Here is a 23,884-nt window from a genome sequence, read left to right on the forward strand (position 1 = left end):
TATATCCATTACTGAGCTAACCTGTTACATACTTTTCCCCGGAGTATATACTCCTTTACTCTACGAGTAACGGATATAAATATATATTCTATGTTCTAATAATGCACTTTTAGTTCGTCAATCTGAACTCCAATTTCTGTCGTTTAAGAAATCATAACTATTTTTGACCTGCTTTATTTTATGTATAAGAAACCCCTTTTGAATGGTACTTCCCAAGACATGCTTGACTTTATTTGGAAAACATCGCAATTGAAACATTAAATATAATTCAACGAATAATGTAAAAAAAAAGTTTAAGTAAATTAATTTAAGTATAAGCAAAAGAATGTTATTAGAACGAAACTTTTCCAAAAGACTTTTTTATTGCAGGGAGTATATAAGTCAGATCAAACGACTACATCTGAATGTACTTAATGTATAGGAACGACTAGAAAAATACTGGAAGAAATGTTAGCTTCGTTGCTTTTAGTCACAGCTCTTTTCTACACAGATATAAATATATAAATAATTATATGTTTGGACCATAAGTGTATTATAAAAAAAACTTTATTTAATTTACTCTTATACTGGTTACAATATTTTGGGTTGGAAGAACACCGACTTGCTTTTGACAAATCTCAAACTGAACTCGCTCTCTAACTCCTACTTCATTTACGATCGTACCTCGGTTTTGAGCTTAGAGCTTTTTGTGAGTGGGACTTATTGTTATTGAGTGACTCTCTGAATTTGGACTTTGGACTCCAGACTTGGGTCCCGAAATCTGAGCATCCTTAATTGTGAAAACGTGCCGATAGTCTGAACAGCGGCTCGTTCTAATTGTTTAGTCTATAAGCTGTGTTTTTTTATTTCATGGTAATTTTCCCCTGGCTTGCTTATAGTTTGGTAATTTTCCATTGGCTTGTTGACAATTAAATTTGGGTTCTTATTTCTAAGAAAGTGTCCCGAGGGTGATATGCTCTTAAGTATATACCAAATATACAATAAAATGCTTATAGAAATGATTACAAAGGTTGTTAAAGTAATTATTTGAAATACATTAAAATATTTTGGGTGATTCTATTATTTCTTTTGTTTGTATTTAAGATAATGGTTGCAATTTTATTACTCCTTTTGTACTCCTTCCGAATATCACCAATTGTGTAAGGCTACGCACATAAATGCTGAATTTTTATCGGCTTTGATTTCTTGTGGTTTTCCGATTTCATTGAAAATTTTCATAATAGTTTTTTTGGCTTCTAACCGATCTCTACCTGTGACTTCTACTAGAGTAGCAAATTTTGAATATATATCGATACATCATAAAAATTGTTGGTTACCCACCATATAAAAATCCATAACAAATTTTTCTCTTTTATTTTGAATTTCTGGGGTAAGTTTAAATGTCAGTTTAGTATTTCTGTGTTCTGTTTTAGCAATGTTGCAAATTTCACATTCATTAATATTTTTCTCTAAGCCATTTAGTAGTTTTTTCGATTTCTGGATGCAAAAGTTCTTTTTGTCTTTTCAAAATTGTTTCTTTAAAATCTGTATATGTCAATATGTCTTCGAGTCTGGTCGTACATCTTACTAATTTTGTTAAATGATTTGCAATTATAATTTCTACATAGGCTTTTTGGAATGTGATAAAATTTGGAAATAAACTGCACTCTTTTTAGTGCATAAATATTCATTAATTATTTCTTATGTTGAAGTCTCTGTCATTTCTTTATAAATAATTTTATTATACACGTTATTCGTAGAGTAAAAGGGTATACTAGATTCGTCGGAAAGTATGTAACAGGCAGAAGGAAGCGTTTCCGACCCCATAAAGTATTCCTGAGCTTCTTACGCAGCGCAAGTTTGTTTCAGTAGAGTGCCACGCCCACTCTAACGCCCACAAACCGCCCAAAACTGTGGCTCCTACAGTTTTGATGCTAGAATAAAAATTTTACCTGAAATGTAATGTTCTCATCAATACCTATCGATTGACCCAAAAAAAGTTGCCACGCCCACCCTAACGCCCACAAACTTCAAGAAATCGTAAATATGAACGTGGATATCTCGAAAACTTTCAAAGATAGAGAATTGGGATTTAAGATTTAGATTCCGTAGCCTTATACGCAGCACAAGTTTGTCTCGCGAATATGCCACGCCCACTCTAACGCCCACAAGCCGCGAAAACCTGTGACGCCCACATTTTGTATGTTAGCTAAAAAATTTTAACTGAAATGTATTGGACAATACCTATCGATTGGTCCAAAAAAAAGTTTGCCACGCCCACTCTAACGCCCATAACGCTTAAATCTGTATACCGCCGGTAGGTGGCGCATTTTAATCTCGCTTTGCTACTTGCATATCTCTATTTAGCTGAGTAAGGGGTATCTGATAGTCGAGGTACTCGACTATAGCGTTCTTCCTTGTTTTTAGTTTGTGAAAGTAGTGTGTTACTCAAACCGCGCTCTTTTTAGTGCATAAATATTCTTTAATTACTTCTTTTGTTGAAGTCTCTGTCATTTCTTTATAAATAATTTTAATTTTTAGTTTACTGGTTGTTTTCCTGAGCACTGTGCACTGTTGCATCTGCATTACTAGCGGTTTCTTCTGGTATGTTTTCTTCATAATTATCTGCATACATAGTTTCTTGTATTTTAGTTCTGGATAATGCGTCGGCTACATAATTTTCTTTTCCTGGCAAATATTTAATTTGATAATCGTTTTCGTTTAGTTTTATTTTCCACCTTTGTAGTTTCATATTTGTTTCTTTAATATTGTTTAGCCAGACTAAAGGTTTGTGATCGCTTAGTATTTCAAAAGGTCTGCCGAATAAATATGACCGGAAATATTTGGTGGCCCATACAATTGCGAAGAGTTCTTTTTCTATAGAAGCATAATTTATTTCATGTTCGTTAAGAGTTCTGCTGGCATAACAAATTGGTTTAAGATTTTGTGATAATACTGCTCCTATCGCCATGTTACTTGCATCCGTTGTCAAAGAGAAAGGTTTACTAAAGTCGGGGTAAATTAAGATGGGGTCGGATGTAATCAAGATTTTCATTTTTTCAAATGCTTCTGTGTATGTTTTGTCTTTAGTATTAATTGTGGCACCTTTCTTTAATTTCATCGTCATTGGTTTTACCATATTTGCAAAGTTTGGTATGCCTTTCCGATAAAATCCACAAATTCCTAGAAATGAATTAATTTCTTTTGGGGTTTTTGGTATCGGGAAATTTATGATGGCACTTATTTTCTTTGGGTTTGGTTTTATACCCGTAGTAGTAACCACTACAGAAACTCTGTTTCCTTTTTCATAAATTCACATTTAACTATTTGTAATTTTAAATTTGCATCTCGTAACTTTTGGAATACTTTTTTCAATGATAGAATATGTTCTTCCAATAAAGTGGAAAAAATTATTATATCATCCAGATATACTAAACAATCTTTATCTTTTAATAAATTGTTCATACATCTTTGAAAAGTAGCGGGGGCGTTTTTAAGGCCAAATGGCATTCGAGTATATTCGTAATGACCATGTTTTGTTGAGAATGCTGTTTTCGCTGTTGATTCTGGTTCCATTTGAATTTGATAGATTCCTTTGGCTAAATCAATGGTAGTGAAATTTTGACATTTGGGTACCGGGAATTTATAATTGACAGTGATTATACCCGTTACTCGTAGAGTAAAAGGGTATACTAGACTCGTCGGAAAGTATGTAACAGGCAGAAGGAAGCGTTTCCGACCCCACAAAGTATATATATTCTTGATCAGGATCACTAGCCGAGTCGATCTAGCCATGTCCGTCTGTCCGTCTGTCCGTGTGTCCGTCTGTCTGTCCGTCCGGATGAACGCTGAGATCTCGGAAACTATGGGAGCTAGGCCATTGAGATTTGGCGTGCAGATTCCTGAGCTTCTTACGCAGCGCATGTTTGTTTCAGCAATGTGCCACGCCCACTCCAACGCCCACAAACCGCCCAAAACTGTGGCTCCTACAGTTTTGATGCTAGAATTAAAATTTTAACTGAAATGTATTGTTCTCATCAATACCTATCGATTGACTCAAAAAAAAGTTTGCCACGCCCACTTTAACGCCCACAAACCGCAAAAACCTGTGACGCCCACAAGCTAGCTTTTCAAGCTAGATAAAAAATTTTAACTGAAATGTATTGGTCTCGTCGATACCTTTCGATTGATCCAAAAAAAAAATTGGCCACGCCCACTCTAACGCCCATAACGCTTAAATCTGTATACCGCCGGTAGGTGGCGCATTTTAATCTCGCTTTGCTGCTTGCATATCTCCATTTAGCTGAGTAACGGGTATCTGATAGTCGAGGTACTCGACTATAGCGTTCTTCCTTGTTTTGTTTAAATTTCTGCAGTAGCACTAGTCTAAATTTCGGTTTTTCTGCGGCATCTCTTTTTTTTTGAACTATCCAAATTAGAGAGCAAAAGGGAGATTTTGATTTACGAATTATTCCCTGTTCAATCATTTCATTTCTTTGTTTGTTAGCTTCTTCGTCGAAAGTTTGAGGGTATTTGTATGGTTTTCTATATACTGGGTCTTCATGTTTTGTTTGTATCGAATGTTTGGTTGTATCGAATAGTACTTGTAAGAGTCAAATTTTCACCTTTTTTGTACTGAATGTCATTATATTCGAATAACACTTTTTTAAAATTTTCTTCTTCTTCTCCATTTAAATGTTGTAACCTGTAATCGTTACATTCTTTTAGTTCATTATTGATGGCAAAATTAAATGATTGGTCCTTTGATAAGGGCGGACTAATGCATTCTGGTGCGGTCTTATCCTCCTCAATCTTTTTCTCAAATGATGGTGGACTAAGGCATTTTACTGCGCTTTTGTCCTTTCCTATATCATTTTCGCAATACTTTATGTAAAGTAATGTGTCTCCTAGCATCACTTTTTTTTCTTCGCAATTTATTTTTGCTTTATTGTCTTTCAAATAATCTGTGCCTATTAAAATATCGTAATTGTCTGAAAATTTATGTAAATAAAATTTTTGTTTAGTTGGGCAGATTTTACAAGGATCTAATATTATACTTTTATTTAATTCCATTATTGCATACACTTTTAATTTCTCTTCGTGTTCTTTACTTTCTCAACAATTTTTTGTCATTAAATTGATAGATGACCCTGTATCTATCATGGCTCTTAGGAGTTTTCCTTTAATCATTACTATGACATACGGGCAACACTTTCTGTATCCGAGGCTGTTTGCTGAAAATTTACCTTTTGTCTTTTAACAAGTGCGTTTGAGGGAATTATTTGGTATTGATGCCTGGAAATTTAATGATTTTTGGGCCCTACCTTGGTCGAGATTTCTGTTTGGTGAACCTTGAGGATTTGTTGAATTGCTTGTAGTTTTATTGTTATTGTATCCTGGATAACTGTGCGACTGAGAATTATATTTTTGATAGTAATGATGTGTACTTCCCGAATTCCTTCGGTTGTCTTGACGTCTGGGTTTATAATTGTCGAAAGGGTCTGCGTCCCAATGACCTAAAACCATTGCTGAGTAGTATAATAATACGGGTCCTGGCTCACTAGGTAATAAATCATCTCAAAAAAGGGGGTGGGGGTGACCCTAATTAGTCACGCATGGTTGCACACAGTTGTTTTAATGACCTAATTAGCATAATTGAGTAATAAATCATGTCAAAAAAGGGGGTGGGGGTGATCCTAATTAGTCACGCATGGTTGCACACAGGTGTTTTAATGACCTAATTAGCATAATTAAGTAATAAAAGTGTGGAAAAAGGGGGTGGGGGTGAGGATCACCCAAAAGAAATGGTGAATGTGGGGGTGGGGTGTTTTGTCATGTCTTGTCTTGTTTTGTCTTTTTCTCACCCCAAAGGTGTGTGTGTGTGAGGGGTGTTTTGTCATGCGTAAAAATGTGTGGTTGTTTAGAGTGATCTTTATCCGAACAGGGTGTGTAGGAGTGTGAGAGAGGGGTGTTTTGTCAGGCGTAGGAATTTTTGATTGCTTGTGTGTGAGGGATGTTTTGTCATGCGTAGGAATTTGTGGTTGTTTATAGTGATCTTTACCCGAATAGGGTGTGTAGGAGTGTGAGAGGGGTGTTTGGTCATGCGTAGGAGGAGGAGGAGGAGGGGGGAAGTTGTTTATTATGCTTTCCCTTTTGTCATGCGTAGGAATTTGTAAAACGATATTTAGGAGGAGGGGGAAGTTGTCTTATTATGCGTGGCAGTTTTGTTGATTCAATTAGGGTTTTAGATGATATCTGTTAGTGTAACCTGTCTTCGGTCTTGTGGTCAAAAGGTGTTGGCTTGAAGGATATTTGACCGCAAACTTTTGTGGTGTGAAACAAGCGTGAGTTCGAGATCCTCCACCTCTTTAGCGAGCATTAGATGAGAAAGTGAGCGTGAATATCTAAAGTATGTCGCTTCTAACTTGTATTAAGTTAAGGTGAGGTTAATCTTAAATGTTTCAATTCTATAGTGGAGGTAGTGGTGGTGGTTCCTAACAAAATATACACAAAAACAAATGAGATCGTTTATTTAGTCAAATACATTTTAATTTAATCATATTCGTGTTTGATTAATTTCGATTGAGTTTTTTAAATAAATTAATGTATCTTTCCATCAATTTTAAGGCATTTTCTTCTTTCTTTTCATCATGCATACACCTGCAAGTGTCAGGTCCAACTTTACAATCATCATATGCCCAAGTACAGGATGATAGGTGTTCTCCATACTTGGAATGAATTACTGGGGGTGGCTTCTACATCTTTAAAAAATTAATGACATGATTCCAATTTCGTAATTTTAAGATCTCACTTCCATGCTCCCTTAAGAACTCTTTAATTTTTGAGGAAATCATTTTTTTCTCTTTACGTAATAGTCTGAATGTCAACTTAAAGTTTCAACCTAAAACATCTTGAAAACATCAAAAACAACAACAACAACATCAAAAACAGTTAAAACAGTAAAACAACAACATCGAAAACAGTTAAAACAGTAAAACAACAACATCAAAAACAGCTACAACTGCTAAAAACAGCTGAAAACAACAACTAAAAGAAGAAACAACTACAAGAAGAAACAACTACAATGTCGTTTTCTGGCTCTAGTGTCAAGGCTTGTCCTAACTACTTTTGTTTGAGAGCATTGGACTGAAAACGGAAAAGTTTTTTTGGGACAATCTATAGGTATTTATTAAACTAATACATATTCATTGTAAGAGATAAATAAAGATTTACAGATCTTTAAAGGTTTTTTCCCGCTAATTGGACAAATTGTTCATTATTCAAAAGAATAAGTAAGGCGCGCACTTTTCTCTCTCTGAGCGCCGGTAGAGCTTTTTGCTTTGCCGCTAAGTTCGGCCGGCAATTATTTACAGACACACACATACACAACATTTTGTATCGTCTGGCTCTGACGTCTTTTTTTCTTGGGAGGTTTGTGGGCGTTAAAATGGGCGTGGCAAAAATTTTTTTGGGTCAATCGATAGGTATTGATGAGAACAATACATTTCAATAATTTCAATTTTTATTCTAGCATCAAAACTGTAGGAGCCACAGTTTTGGGCGGTTTGTGGGCGTTAGAGTGGGCGTGGCACTCTTCTGAAACAAACTTGCGCTGCGCAGGAATCTCAGGAATCTGCGTGCCTAATCCCAGTATTGTAACTCTCATAGTTTCCGAGATCTCAGCGTTCATACGGACAGACGGACAGACGGACAAGGCTAGATCGACTCGGCTAGTGATCCTGATCAAGAATATATATACTTTATGGGGTCGGAAACGCTTCCTTCTGCCTGTTACATACTTTCCGACGAATCTAGTATACCCTTTTACTCTACGAGTAACGGGTATAAAAACTACAAATGGTCAATCCGGAAATGATGAAAGTCTCAAGGATTTTAACGGTAACGCACCAAATGCTCTTTTAACAAAGAAGATGGAATCGGACGTGCTCTACCCTATTAGACGAGCTCAACGTAAGAAAACCAGCTTTGGAATGGTAAAAGGTAAAAAAGGGTACACAAGAGAGTAATCGAAAGTGATAGTGAGAGTGATGTTTATGTTGATGCTTTTTCACAATCCTTTTCATATAACTTTACGTTTTAAAGTGTGCTGATGATGGTAAGTATCACCTCTTTTATTGCATACAATCATTGTATTAATCTTAAATGTAAACGAATTGTATAGTTTTCACCGCGTAAATTTATTAGTTCACCGTTCTGATCAGTTATGTGTATAGAGAGTGTACTTATTTCTCTAGTGTTGACTGGTAAGTAAATAAGGTTGTGTGGTGTGATATTCATTTTATAGCCCTGTGGAACATTAATTCAAAATTCGTATAAAGAACGATCTTGTCTACTATCAATAAATGATCCGCTTACAGTATTATAAGCGTATTGTGTTTATTTTTAAAATGTTGACAGGTTGATCAGATATATATGTTTTTTTCAAGTCGGGGTAAATTATTTTTTTTATTAAAACCAAGCCATTTTCCAATAGAGTTGTTTCTATTAAAATAAATTGGTTCCTTGGTAGATGTAATATGAACTTGAAGTGTGTTGTTATTATTCTCCATTTGAAATGTTTTCTCAAGATCATAATCTTTTAGTTTATTTTTTAGAAAATCATAAATATCATTGAGTTCACATGATCCTATTGGAAGTTGAATTACTTTATCACCAATATGAAATAGATTATTATTTATATCAATATTGGGTACAGAGTTGTACATATGAAAGTCAATGAGTGCACACTCATATTCACCATTTGTCAGTTCAATGGGTGGAATATAAGAAATGCTTGTAATGGGTTCATTGCCATTTAATGTGAGAGTGAATGATCTACCCATTTTGGAATCTAATAATGTGCTGTGAAAATATAGCTTACAGAATGAAACTTATATTCTCAAATAATTATAAATTCATTAAAACCTTTCCTGTATCTTCTTTTTTCAATATCGTTATCTTTACTTATTATGAGGAATCCGTATTTATCACTCCAACACTTTTGACAAATTTTTATAAATTAATCATAGAACATATCAATATTTACATGATCACGATATATAGGACGCATATTTAAAGTGTCTTGCTTAAACATGTGGGATATAGATACATTGAGGGATTTACAGCAACCTATTTAATTTCATATGGGGACACCCTGTTCAGAGTTCCGCAACCTCAAGCATTCTTCATCAGCCAAAAACGCAAAAAAGTTCCTATTCCTTTTCATCCTCTTTCATTACAAATTACGCCTTATAAATGAAAGCAAGTCAGTTGATGTGGATATTTTGTCAGAGGAAGTCGTGTCATTCATAGAGTGCGAAAGTCGTGGAGTTTAAATAAAATACCTTTGTTTCTTTCATTTACTTAACTATACCCGAAATAAACATTTTAATTTGTAATACCCTACAAACATTATAATCATATTCGCGCTATCACGTATTAGATATTTTGGAATGAAGTTGAATTACTTTATCACCAATATGAAATAGATTATTATTTATATCAACATTGGGTATAGAGTTGTACATATGAAAGTCAATGAGTGCACACTCATATTCACCATTTTTCAGCTCAATGGGTGGGAAATAAGAAATGCTTGTAATGGGTTCATTGCCATTTAATGTAAGAGTGAATGTTCTACTCATTTTGGAATCTAATAATGTGCTGTGAAAATATAGCTTTCAGAATGAAACTTATATTCTCAAATAATTAGAAATTCATTAAAACCTTTCCTGTATCTTCTTTTTTCAATATCGTTATCTTTACTTATTATGAGGAATCCGTATTTACCACTCCAACACTTTTGACAAATTTTTATAAATGAATCATAGAACATATCAGTATTTACATGATCACGATATATTTAAAGTGTCTTGCTTAAACATGTGGGATATAGATACATTGAGGGATTTACAGCAACCTATTTAATTTCATATGGGGACACCCTGTTCAGAGTTCCGCAACCTCAAGCATTCTTCATCAGCCAAAAAAGCAAAAAAGTTCCTATTCCTTTTCATCAAAGTGATCTATATCCATCACCCTCTTTCATTAAAAATTACGCCTTATAAATGGAAGCAAGTCAGTTGATGTGGATATTTTGTCAGAGGAAGTCGTGTCATTCATAGAGTGCGAAAGTCGTGGAGTTTAAATAAAATACCTTTGTTTCCTTAATTTACTTAACTATACCCGAAATAAACATTTAAATTTGTAATACCCTACAAATTATTGGGGGCTCGTCCGGGATAAAGTAAAAGAACAAAGAGAAAACTGTGCGTTAACACATCGAAAAACTGCCGCGACAAAGAACATAGAGAAAGCTGTGCGTTAACACATCGAAAAACTGCCGCGACAAAGAACGAAGCAAAAACTGAAAAGAACAAGTTCAAAGCGGGGGAAGTACCTGTTATAGAAACAATTGAAGCCGATAAAAATCTGAACAGTTAAACAAATCGACTAGCAGATTTGTGTATTAGAAGAGTTTGAATGATTACGAAGACCACAAAAAAAATTGCCAAAATTTGTGCAAAACTTGATTGTGTTAGTGCCCACAAATCTAAGGCGTTAAAACTCGCAACGAAGTAATGTACGCAGTATAGAAAGAAAAGCCATTCTGATGAAACACGACGAAAAAAAATTTCGACGACAATTTGATGCAGTGCCTGTGATCGAATCTTGACGACACGGTCGCAGGTGAAAACGAAGGTAGCCATTACCTGTGAGAGGAGGACAACGAGAGGTGATCCTTGCAACGAAGGCGAGGGTGTTATTGCCGAGAGAAGAGAAGGACGACATACAGCAACGGAGTGGCCACTTGCTACTTTTGCTACAACAAAAGTTTCCCTGTGGCGAAAAGAGCAGCTGCAAGAACTTGCAAACGACGCAATTTGTAAAAAGTGGACGAGACGTTCAAGCAGTGCGGTGTGTCGACATTGTAGAAGAGTACGAGCTGGAGTAGCTGAGTGGACTGGAATTGGCAAAAATTCAAGCAGTTGTAGAAGACAGAAAAATCCAATTGGGCGTGGTGAGCGACTGAGGCGATTTCACATATTTAATCTGATTCGAACTTTTTTTGATCACACGAATGGTTTAACGTTAATTAAATTATTACTTTGTATCATTATATTGTATTTAAATATTGAATTGTACCACTGTTTGTAAACGGCTTAAACGCTTTACCATGGATGCTAGAACGATCCTCGCTATGACAGTGCCTTTTCTAAGGGCAAAGTTATCCGAACTAGGTTTGAATACAACTGGCAGAAAATGAGCTTTGCTGGATCGGTTGTTCGATCATTATGGATTAGTTGTGGCTGACGATGAGGACGACGATGCTGATGAGGATGGTGCGAGTGTAAGTGGTTCTTCCAATTACCAAGAAGCGGTTCAACCTAGTAGCTCGAGATTTACCCTACGCGATATTCAGGACAGTGTTTCATCATTTTCAGGCTCAGAACAAGAAGACGTCAATCACTGGCTGTCTATAATGTGCAGAAATTCATTTATGCTAAGCAACTTCTGATTGGAGCAGCCAAGCTTTTTATCAAAAGTACAAGTGGAGTTAGGGGTTGGATTGAGCTGAAAAACGCGTTGAAGGAAGAATTCGGTAAAAACCTATGTTCGGTAGAGATACACAAGATTTTTCGCCAAAGGCAAAAACAACCAAAAGAGACATGCATCGAATATCTCTATAGTTTAATGGAGATCAGCAAACCAATAAATCTTGATGAGGAAAGTCTAGTATCACACTTCGTAGATGGCATCCCAGATAGCAAGATCAACAAGGCAGGGTTGTGTCGAGCGAACTTAAAGAAGAAGTATTTATTTACGAAAAGATGAAGGGTAAGGGAAATTCTAAAGACAATTTTAACAGGGAATCGACAGGTAAACAGACTCAGAGCAATTTTTTAAGAAAATGCTTCAAGTGTAACAGCGAAGGCCATATTGCTAAGGATTGCAAGGGCGAAGTAATATGTTACAAGTGCAACAAGAAAGGACACATTTCTAAAAATTGCGATGAGAAGAAAGCAACTATTTCCAATAAGAAAGAGCTTGCAAACGTGCTGGAAGAGAAGGCTGCGAAGGGACTCATTTGCAAAAAGATGAAAGCTGAGAAAGAATGATTGATTCGGGATGTGACTTGTGTTTGATGAGAGAGGACATTTTCAAAAGTTTTGACGGCTTGAAGCTAAAGCCAAAAGTTAAGCACCTGAGAGGTATCGGCAAGGGTGAACTTGTGATAGTAGGATGCTTTGACGTCGATCTTGAAGCAGATGGCGTATGCTTCTCAGTAACTTTCCATGTCGCTAAACAAATTGAACTCGAGTACACTGCGATTGTGGGAAACGATGTGCTACAATCAGTCGACGTTATTTTCAGTTCAAACGGCGTCGAGTTCAGGGCAATAGAGAGAGACTTAGCATCGACATTTAATAAAATGTGCGTCACGGAGATAGTCGAGGAAAGTTCTGTCCTTGATAAAATTAACTTATTTAAATTAGTCGATTGCTAAAAGCTAAAGGTACAGCAGCTTGTTACAGAGTACATGCCAATAAAATCGATAGAGTCTCCAGTAAGCATGAGAATCGTTTTGGAAGACGGCATTCCTGTCTATCAACGCCCAAGACGCACGTCATACGAGAACAAGTGTTTCATAGAAAAGCAAGTGCAGGAGTGGTTGGCAGAGGGAATTATTGTACCCAGCTCCTCAGAGTATGCTTCGCCAGTGGTACTGGTAGCTAAAAAGAACGGATCCAGACGATTTTGTTGCGATTATCGTCGACTCAATCAAAAAATTAAGAAGGACCATTTTCCGATGAGTCTAATTGACGATGTTCTCGACAGGTTGCAGGGCTCTAAAATATTCACAACCCTGGACATGATGAACGGATTCTTTCATGTGCCCATTGACGAAGAATCCAGGAAGTTCACAGCGTTCGTGACGCATAACGGGTAGTACGAATTTACTCATGTACCGTTTGGTATCTCAAATTCTCCTACTGTATTCTGCCGATATGTCACGGCTACGTTGAGGGATCTCATTCAAGCGCACACGATCGTTGTCTATATGGACGATATAATCGTGCCAACTAAGAACGAATCTGATGGACTAAAGGCGTCTGAGAAAGTATTGAGCGTAGCTTCGAGGGCTGGATTACGAATCAAGTGGGAAAAAGCACAATTTCTCAGAGCAAGATCAATTTCTTAGGCTACACTATTGAGAACGGAACTATAGCACCCACCAACGAGAAGACTAAAGCAGTCGTCAATTTTCCAATTCCTCAAAGCAGACAAGCTTTGCAGCGGTACTTGGGTCTGACGTCATATATGCGGCGCTTCATTAAAGACTACGCCCTCACAGCAAAACCTTTAAGCGACCTTCTTCGGATGAAAAGCAACAAAAAGGACGACAGAAATCTCACGTTGACAGAGCCAGGAATACTTTCGTTTAACCTCTTGAAACAGCTACTAGTGTCAGCACCAGTACTCAAACTGTTCGATCCGATAGCCACAACCAAAGTGCATATAGATGCAAGCAAGTATGGCTTTGGAGGCATTTTAATGCAGAGAGACTCGGAGGATCAGCAGTTCCATCCTGAAGAGTTTATGAGCAGGAAGACAAACGGTTGTGAAGAAAAGTACAGTTCCTACGAGCTCGAGGTTTTAGCAATCGTAAATGAGTTGAAAAAATGGCGAGTTTACCTCCTTGGTAAACCTTTTACTGTGGTTACCGATTGCATCGCCTTCGCAATGACGATCAAGAAGGAGGACAACGATAGCTGGATAAAACCTGTAAAATCCCAATTAACCAACAACGATGACTACGAAGACTATTTCCTAAAAAATAATATCCTGTACAAGGACGCAGTTCTTGAGCTGTTAGTTGTTCCTAATTTAATGGAAGAGGAAATTATCAGGGTAGCACTCAAGGAGGGCCACTTCGGTATAAAGAAGACTCGCGATATTCTAGAAAAGTCGTATTACATCCCTGGAATCCAACAGAAGGTAGAACGAGTTGTCAAAGGACGCGTGGAATGCCTGATAATCGACTCCAAGCGTGGAAAAGAGGAAGGGTTACTCAGTCCCATCAGGAACCTCTCGGAACTTATCACATCGACCACGTTGGACCCCTCACCGACACGAAGAAACGCTATAACCACATTTTGGCTGTCGTGGATGGATTTTCCAAGTTTGTTTGGCTTTATCCAACAAAGTCGACTGGAACCGAAGAAGTCTTAGAAAAACTGGAAAAGCAAGCATCAGTTTTTGGCAATCCTCGCCGAATAGTTAGTGACAAGGGCACCGCTTTTACTTCAGGACTCTTTAGGGGAACTGCAACCGTGAAGGAATCCAGCTTCTACACATTACCACAGGCATAAATATTTCTACGACAGCAGCCGAATATATGAAAAAATGGCGTTCATTCAGGGGCGAATGAAGATTCAGGATAGCCGATTGTGGGATATGGATACATTGAGGGATTTACAGCAACCTATTTAATTTTATATGGGGACACACTGTTCAGAGTTCCGCAACCTCAAGCATTCTTCATCAGCCAAAAACGCAAAAAAGTTCCTATCCCTTTTCATCAAAGTGATCTATATCCATCACCCTCTTTCATTAAAAATAACGCCTTAAAAATGTAAGCAAGTCAGTTGATGTGGATATTTTTTCAGAGGAAGTCGTGTCATTCATAGAGTGCGAAAGTCGTGGAGTTTAAATAAAATACCTTTGTTTCTTTCATTTACTTAACTATACCCGAAATAAACATTTTAATTTGTAATACCCTACAAACATTATAATCATATTCGCGCTATCACGTATTAGATATTTTGGAATGAAGTTGAATTACTTTATCACCAATATGAAATAGATTATTATTTATATCAACATTGGGTATAGAGTTGTACATATGAAAGTCAATGAGTGCACACTCATATTCACCATTTGTCAGTTCAATGGGTGGGAAATAAGAAATGCTTGTAATGGGTTCATTGCCATTTAATGTAAGAGTGAATGTTCTACTCATTTTGGAATCTAATAATGTGCTGTGAAAATATAGCTTTCAGAATGAAACTTATATTCTCAAATAATTAGAAATTCATTAAAACCCTTCCTGTATCTTCTTTTTTCCATATCTTATCTTTACTTATTATGAGGAATCCGTATTTATCACTCCAACACTTTTGACAAATTTTCATAAATGAATCATAGAACATATCAGTATTTACATCATCACGATATATAGGACGCATATTTAAAGTGTCTTGCTTAAACATGTGGGATATAGATACATTGAGGGATTTACAGCAACCTATTTAATTTCATATGGGGACACCCTGTTCAGAGTTCCGCAACCTCAAGCATTCTTCATCAGCCAAAAACGCAAAAAAGTTCCTATTCCTTTTCATCAAAGTGATCTATATCCATCACCCTCTTTCATTAAAAATTACGCCTTATAAATGAAAGCAAGTCAGTTGATGTGGATATTTTGTCAGAGGAAGTCGTGTCATTCATAGAGTGCGAAAGTCGTGGAGTTTAAATAAAATACCTTTGTTTCCTTAATTTACTTAACTATACCCGAAATAAACATTTAAATTTGTAATACCCTACAAATTATTGGGGGCTCGTCCGGGATAAAGTAAAAGAACAAAGAGAAAACTGTGCGTTAACACATCGAAAAACTGCCGCGACAAAGAACATAGAGAAAGCTGTGCGTTAACACATCGAAAAACTGCCGCGACAAAGAACGAAGCAAAAACTGAAAAGAACAAGTTCAAAGCGGGGGAAGTACCTGTTATAGAAACAATTGAAGCCGATAAAAATCTGAACAGTTAAACAAATCGACTAGCAGATTTGTGTATTAGAAGAGTTTGAATGATTACGAAGACCACAAAAAAAATTGCCAAAATTTGTGCAAAACTTGATTGTGTTAGTGCCCACAAATCTAAGGCGTTAAAACTCGCAACGAAGTAATGTACGCAGTATAGAAAGAAAAGCCATTCTGATGAAACACGACGAAAAAAAATTTCGACGACAATTTGATGCAGTGCCTGTGATCGAATCTTGACGACACGGTCGCAGGTGAAAACGAAGGTAGCCATTACCTGTGAGAGGAGGATAACGAGAGGTGATCCTTGCAACGAAGGCGAGGGTGTTATTGGCGAGAGAAGAGAAGGACGACATACAGCAACAGAGTGGCCACTTGCTACTTTTGCTACAACAAAAGTTTCCCTGTGGCGAAAAGAGCAGCTGCAAGAACTTGCAAACGACGCAATTTGTAAAAAGTGGACGAGACGTTCAAGCAGTGCGGTGTGTCGACATTGTAGAAGAGTACGAGCTGGAGTAGCTGAGTGGACTGGAATTGGCAAAAATTCAAGCAGTTGTAGAAGACAGAAAAATCCAATTGGGCGTGGTGAGCGACTGAGGCGATTTCACATATTTAATCTGATTCGAACTTTTTTTGATCACACGAATGGTTTAACGTTAATTAAATTATTACTTTGTATCATTATATTTAAATATTGAATTGTACCACTGTTTGTAAACGGCTTAAACGCTTTACCATGGATGCTAGAACGATCCTCGCTATGACAGTGCCTTTTCTAAGGGCAAAGTTATCCGAACTAGGTTTGAATACAACTGGCAGAAAATGAGCTTTGCTGGATCGGTTGTTCGATCATTATGGATTAGTTGTGGCTGACGATGAGGACGACGATGCTGATGAGGATGGTGCGAGTGTAAGTGGTTCTTCCAATTACCAAGAAGCGGTTCAACCTAGTAGCTCGAGATTTATCCTACGCGATATTCAAGACAGTGTTTCATCATTTTCAGGCTCCGAACAAGAAGACGTCAATCACTGGCTGTCTATAATGTGCAGAAATTCATTTATGCTAAGCAACTTCTGATTGGAGCAGCCAAGCTTTTTATCAAAAGTACAAGTGGAGTTAGGGGTTGGATTGAGCTGAAAAACGCGTTGAAGGAAGAATTCGGTAAAAACCTATGTTCGGTAGAGATACACAAGATTTTTCGCCAAAGGCAAAAACAACCAAAAGAGACATGCATCGAATATCTCTATAGTTTAATGGAGATCAGCAAACCAATAAATCTTGATGAGGAAAGTCTAGTATCATACTTCGTAGATGGCATCCCAGATAGCAAGATCAACAAGGCAGGGTTGTATCGAGCGAAATCCATTAGGGAACTTAAAGAAGAAGTATTTATTTACGAAAAGATGAAGGGTAAGGGAAATTCTAAAGACAATTTTAACAGGGAATCGACAGGTAAACAGACTCAGAGCAATTTTTTAAGAAAATGCTTCAAGTGTAACAGCGAAGGCCATATTGCTAAGGATTGCAAGGGCGAAGTAATATGTTACAAGTGCAACAAGAAAGGACACATTTCTAAAAATTGCGATGAGAAGAAAGCAACTATTTCCAATAAGAAAGAGCTTGCAAACGTGCTGGAAGAGAAGGCTGCGAAGGGACTCATTTGCAAAAAGATGAAAGCTGAGAAAGTGACATTCATAGCAATGATTGATTCGGGATGTGACTTGTGTTTGATGAGAGAGGACATTTTCAAAAGTTTTGACGGCTTGAAGCTAAAGCCAAAAGTTAAGCACCTGAGAGGTATCGGCAAGGGTGAACTTGTGACCGTAGGATGCTTTGACGTCGATCTTGAAGCAGATGGCGTATGCTTCTCAGTAACTTTCCATGTCGCTAAACAAAATGAACTCGAGTACGCTGCGATTGTGGGAAACGATGTGCTACAATCAGTCGACGTTATTTTCAGTTCCAACGGCGTCGAGTTCAGGGCAATAGAGAGAGACTTAGCATCGACATTTAATAAAATGTGTGTCACGGAGATAGTCGAGGAAAGTTCTGTCCTTGATAAAATTAACTTATTTAAATTAGACGATTGCTAAAAGCTAAAGGTACAGCAGCTTGTTACAGAGTACATGCCAATAAAATCGATAGAGTCTCCAGTAAGCATGAGAATCGTTTTGGAAGACGGCATTCCTGTCTATCAACGCCCAAGACGCACGTCATACGAGAACAAGTGTTTCATAGAAAAGCAAGTGCAGAAGTGGTTGGCAGAGGGAATTATTGTACCCAGCTCCTCAGAGTATGCTTCGCCAGTGGTACTGGTAGCTAAAAAGAACGGATCCAGACGATTTTGTTGCGATTATCGTCGACTCAATCAAAAAATTAAGAAGGACCATTTTCCGATGAGTCTAATTGACGATGTTCTCGACAGGTTGCAGGGCTCTAAAATATTCACAACCCTGGACATGATGAACGGATTCTTTCATGTGCCCATTGACGAAGAATCCAGGAAGTTCACAGCGTTCGTGACGCATAACGGGTAGTACGAATTTACTCATGTACCGTTTGGTATCTCAAATTCTCCTACTGTATTCTGCCGATATGTCCGGCTACGTTGAGGGATCTCATTCAAGCGCACACGATCGTTGTCTATATGGACGATATAATCGTGCCAACTAAGAACGAATCTGATGGACTAAAGGCGTCTGAGAAAGTATTGAGCGTAGCTTCGAGGGCTGGATTACGAATCAAGTGGGAAAAAGCACAATTTCTCAGAGCAAGATCAATTTCTTAGGCTACACTATTGAGAACGGAACTATAGCACCCACCAACGAGAAGACTAAAGCAGTCGTCAATTTTCCAATTCCTCAAAGCAGACAAGCTTTGCAGCGGTACTTGGGTCTGACGTCATATATGCGGCGCTTCATTAAAGACTACGCCCTCACAGCAAAACCTTTAAGCGACCTTCTTCGGATGAAAAGCAACAAAAAGGACGACAGAAATCTCACGTTGACAGAGCAAGGATTACTTTCGTTTAACCTCTTGAAACAGCTACTAGTGTCAGCACCAGTACTCAAACTGTTCGATCCGATAGCCACAACCAAAGTGCATATAGATGCAAGCAAGTATGGCTTTGGAGGCATTTTAATGCAGAGAGACTCGGAGGATCAGCAGTTCCATCCTGAAGAGTTTATGAGCAGGAAGACAAACGGTTGTGAAGAAAAGTACAGTTCCTACGAGCTCGAGGTTTTAGCAATCGTAAATGAGTTGAAAAAATGGCGAGTTTACCTCCTTGGTAAACCTTTTACTGTGGTTACCGATTGCATCGCCTTCGCAATGACGATCAAGAAGGAGGACAACGATAGCTGGATAAAACCTGTAAAATCCCAATTAACCAACAACGATGACTACGAAGACTATTTCCTAAAAAATAATATCCTGTACAAGGACGCAGTTCTTGAGCTGTTAGTTGTTCCTAATTTAATGGAAGAGGAAATTATCAGGGTAGCACTCAAGGAGGGCCACTTCGGTATAAAGAAGACTCGCGATATTCTAGAAAAGTCGTATTACATCCCTGGAATCCAACAGAAGGTAGAACGAGTTGTCAAAGGACGCGTGGAATGCCTGATAATCGACTCCAAGCGTGGAAAAGAGGAAGGGTTACTCAGTCCCATCAGGAACCTCTCGGAACTTATCACATCGACCACGTTGGACCCCTCACCGACACGAAGAAACGCTATAACCACATTTTGGCTGTCGTGGATGGATTTTCCAAGTTTGTTTGGCTTTATCCAACAAAGTCGACTGGAACCGAAGAAGTCTTAGAAAAACTGGAAAAGCAAGCATCAGTTTTTGGCAATCCTCGCCGAATAGTTAGTGACAAGGGCACCGCTTTTACTTCAGGACTCTTTAGGGGAACTGCAACCGTGAAGGAATCCAGCTTCTACACATTACCACAGGCATAAATATTTCTACGACAGCAGCCGAATATATGAAAAAATGGCGTTCATTCAGGGGCGAATGAAGATTCAGGATAGCCGATTGTGGGATATGGATACATTGAGGGATTTACAGCAACCTATTTAATTTTATATGGGGACACACTGTTCAGAGTTCCGCAACCTCAAGCATTCTTCATCAGCCAAAAACGCAAAAAAGTTCCTATCCCTTTTCATCAAAGTGATCTATATCCATCACCCTCTTTCATTAAAAATAACGCCTTAAAAATGTAAGCAAGTCAGTTGATGTGGATATTTTTTCAGAGGAAGTCGTGTCATTCATAGAGTGCGAAAGTCGTGGAGTTTAAATAAAATACCTTTGTTTCTTTCATTTACTTAACTATACCCGAAATAAACATTTTAATTTGTAATACCCTACAAACATTATAATCATATTCGCGCTATCACGTATTAGATATTTTGGAATGAAGTTGAATTACTTTATCACCAATATGAAATAGATTATTATTTATATCAACATTGGGTATAGAGTTGTACATATGAAAGTGAATGAGTGCACACTCATATTCACCATTTGTCAGTTCAATGGGTGGGAAATAAGAAATGCTTGTAATGGGTTCATTGCCATTTAATGTAAGAGTGAATGTTCTACTCATTTTGGAATCTAATAATGTGCTGTGAAAATATAGCTTTCAGAATGAAACTTATATTCTCAAATAATTAGAAATTCATTAAAACCCTTCCTGTATCTTCTTTTTTCCATATCTTATCTTTACTTATTATGAGGAATCCGTATTTATCACTCCAACACTTTTGACAAATTTTCATAAATGAATCATAGAACATATCAGTATTTACATCATCACGATATATATGACGCATATTTAAATCTTGTTTAAACATTATAATCATATTCGCGTTATCACGTATTAGATATTTTGGAATATGAGTATATGTTTGACATAGACATAAAAAGAATCTATATTTTTATGACGTCCCATACAGAAATATGAACGAATGTTGTTTTGTTTTTCACAAGCAACATCATCAAAAATGATAATAGAGTTTTCTTTAGCCTTAGCGGGTGGTAAAACTTCTTCGTATAATATTCCACTCCCTTTATCGGTTTAATTAGTTTCTCTAAATACTCATACTTTGGTTGATATGAACTCTTTGAGATTACATATATATTCTCAAATTTAAGCCCGACTGAGCATAACATTTGTTCCAATGCTCTTATAGTATTGGGTAATAAGTAACTATGTTTTGGAACTGAATTTGTAAATGAGTGATCACCATCCTCTATATTTCTAACACAGATTTCCTGTTTTTGACGTATTAAACGCATATTCACGTGTGTAATGTAGTTTATTCGATGAGAAATGCTCCTTGATTAAACATTATATAAAATGGGTAAAAGTTTTTATAATTGTTTCAGTCAGAGTTCAAACTTGAAACGAGGTAGTGGTATTATCAACAAAATAATTAACACACTTCCATTTGAAGCACATATTCCTGGTTATAATTTTTGTGGACCTGAAACAAAGCTAAAACAAAGGTTGAAGCGCGGTGCTCGTGGGATAAATCAATTGGATGAAGCTTGTAAAGTACATGATATTGCATATTCACAATATAAGGATCTAGCTGATCGACATAAGGCTGACGCAGTATTAATAAATAAAGCGTGGGAACGTGTTGGTTCAAAAGATAGTAGTATTGCAGAGAAAACAGCAGCATACTTAGTTACAAAATAATGAAAACAAAAAAGAAATTCGGAATGGGTGTGAAAAAGGGAACAAAGAGAAAGTTTAAGAAAAGGAAATCAAAGGTAAAGAGTTTTTGAAATGTTATCCAAACAGGAATACGAGCATTGAAAACTCAGAGACCACTAGATCTAATGAGTGCAATTAAGGTTGCGCGTAAAGCAGTCAATAAATCAATTGGTAGAAATAAAAGAAATATTAAGGTTCCTCGCATTATTAATGTACTGAAAATTGGTGGTTTTTAACCTATTGTCCTCATTTTGAGTGCACTAAGTGCATTAGGTAGTCTCGCCTCTGGTAGTGCAGCCATTGCTAAAACTATCAATAAAGCAAATATGGGGAAAAAAACAATTAGAAGAGAGTAAACGACATAATAAAAAAATGGAAAGTATTAAATTGGGTGAAGGTATGTCTCTTAAACCTTATAGAAAAGGTTATGAATTATATCTTAAAAAACTTCTTTCAAATTTCGAAATTTTGAATTTTTCTCAAAAGTACATTCCACATTTCCGAGGTGTGTTCATGAGAGACTTACTACCAAAATCTCCTTGGAGAGAAGAGTCAGGAATTATAAACCTAGATGATAGTTCATCAAATGGTACACATTGTTTAGCTTATAATAAAAAGAGTATACATTACTTTGATAGTTTTGGAACTTTAAAACCCCCAAAAGAAATTGTGAAGTACTTGGGGAATAGCATTTATAATAACTATGAAAGAAAACAAGCCTTTAATAGTACCAACTGTTGACACCTGTCCCTCCAATTCTTTCTCTCTATCCCACCCTAACTTTTTCTTTATGGTCAAGTAATTTCTCTATGATTCTTGAAACCCGCCCTATTTACATGCTATTTGCTGCTATGATTGGTCGATTCTTAATCAAGAATGAGATAGAAAAGGGACGGCTAGTTTACCTTAAGCCATACAAATTCGATCAAAAGCTATTCTAACTCACATTTAAAAATCACCTGCAAACAGTCTCAACCTAAAAGTTTCAAGCAAAAACGTTCTCAACCTAAAGTTTCAACCTAAAACATCTTGCAAACATCAAAAACAACAACAGTTAAAACAGTAAAACAACAACATCAAAAAAATCTACAACTGCTTAAAACAGCTGAAAACAACAACTACGAGAAGATACAACTACAATGGCGACAACTACAAATGGTCAATCCGGAAATGATGAAAGTACTCAAGGGTTTTAATGGTAACGCACCAATTCGACTATTCGACGAGCTAAACGTAAGAAAACCAGCTTTGGAATGGCCCTCACTCTTGAACTTGAAGAGTATATGCTGTACTTGCCGAACGATACTCAACTTTAGAGGATTCAACAATTGAATATATAAAGGATAATCTTTTTTGTGTTATTAAAATGAATGATAACAACCTCTATTTAGAATTAAACAAAGCTTAAAATGTGTTCATTTTTAATATTATTAATGTATCTATTTTGATATATAAAAATATAAATAAAATTTCATAAAACTCAAACTCAAACCCTTTGTTATAAATATTTAAATTATAGTACATTTTTCCCAGTAGCACAAGAGTATCAGAGAAAACGACAACAATGAAGCGTTAACTTTTAGAACAGTGGACGAAAAGTAGAAATTCATTAAAAATAAAATTTGATGAATTGAAACAAATAAAAAACAAGGGAGAACGCTATAGTCGAGTACCTCGACTATCAGATACCCGTTACTCAGTTAATGGAGATATGCAAGCAGCAAAGCGAGATTAAAATGCGCCACCTACCGGCGGTATACAGATTTAAGCGTTATGGGCGTTAGAGTGGGCGTGGCAAATTTTTTTTGGATCAATCGATAGGTATTGACCAGACCAATACATTTCAGTGAAAATTTTTTATCTAGCATGAAAATTGTGGGCGTCACAGGTTTTTGCGGTTTGTGGGCGTTAAAGTGGGCGTGGCCAACTTTTTTTTGGGTCAATCGATAGGTATTGATGAGACCAATACATTTCAGTTAAAGTTTTTTATCTAGCATGCAAATTGCAGGCGTCACAGGTTTTCGCGGTTTGTGGGCGTTTAAGTGGGCGTGGCAACTTTTTTTTTTGGTCAATCGATAGGTATTGATGAGAACAATACATTTCAGTTAAAATTTTCTATCTAGCATCAAAACTGTAGGAGTTACAGTTTTGGGCGGTTTGTGGGCGTTAGAGTGGGCGTGGCAGTCTACTGAAACAAACTTGCGCTGCGTAAGAAGCTCAGGAATCTGTACGCCAAATCTCAATAGCCTAGCTCTCATAGTTTCCGAGATCTCAGCGTTCATCCGGACAGACAGACGGACAGACGGACATGGCTAGCTCGACTCGGCTAGTGATCCTGATCAAGAATATATAT

The sequence above is a fragment of the Drosophila suzukii genome, chromosome 3 (assembly GCF_043229965.1).
Source record: "Drosophila suzukii chromosome 3, CBGP_Dsuzu_IsoJpt1.0, whole genome shotgun sequence".
In the NCBI taxonomy this organism is placed as follows: domain Eukaryota; kingdom Metazoa; phylum Arthropoda; class Insecta; order Diptera; family Drosophilidae; genus Drosophila; species Drosophila suzukii.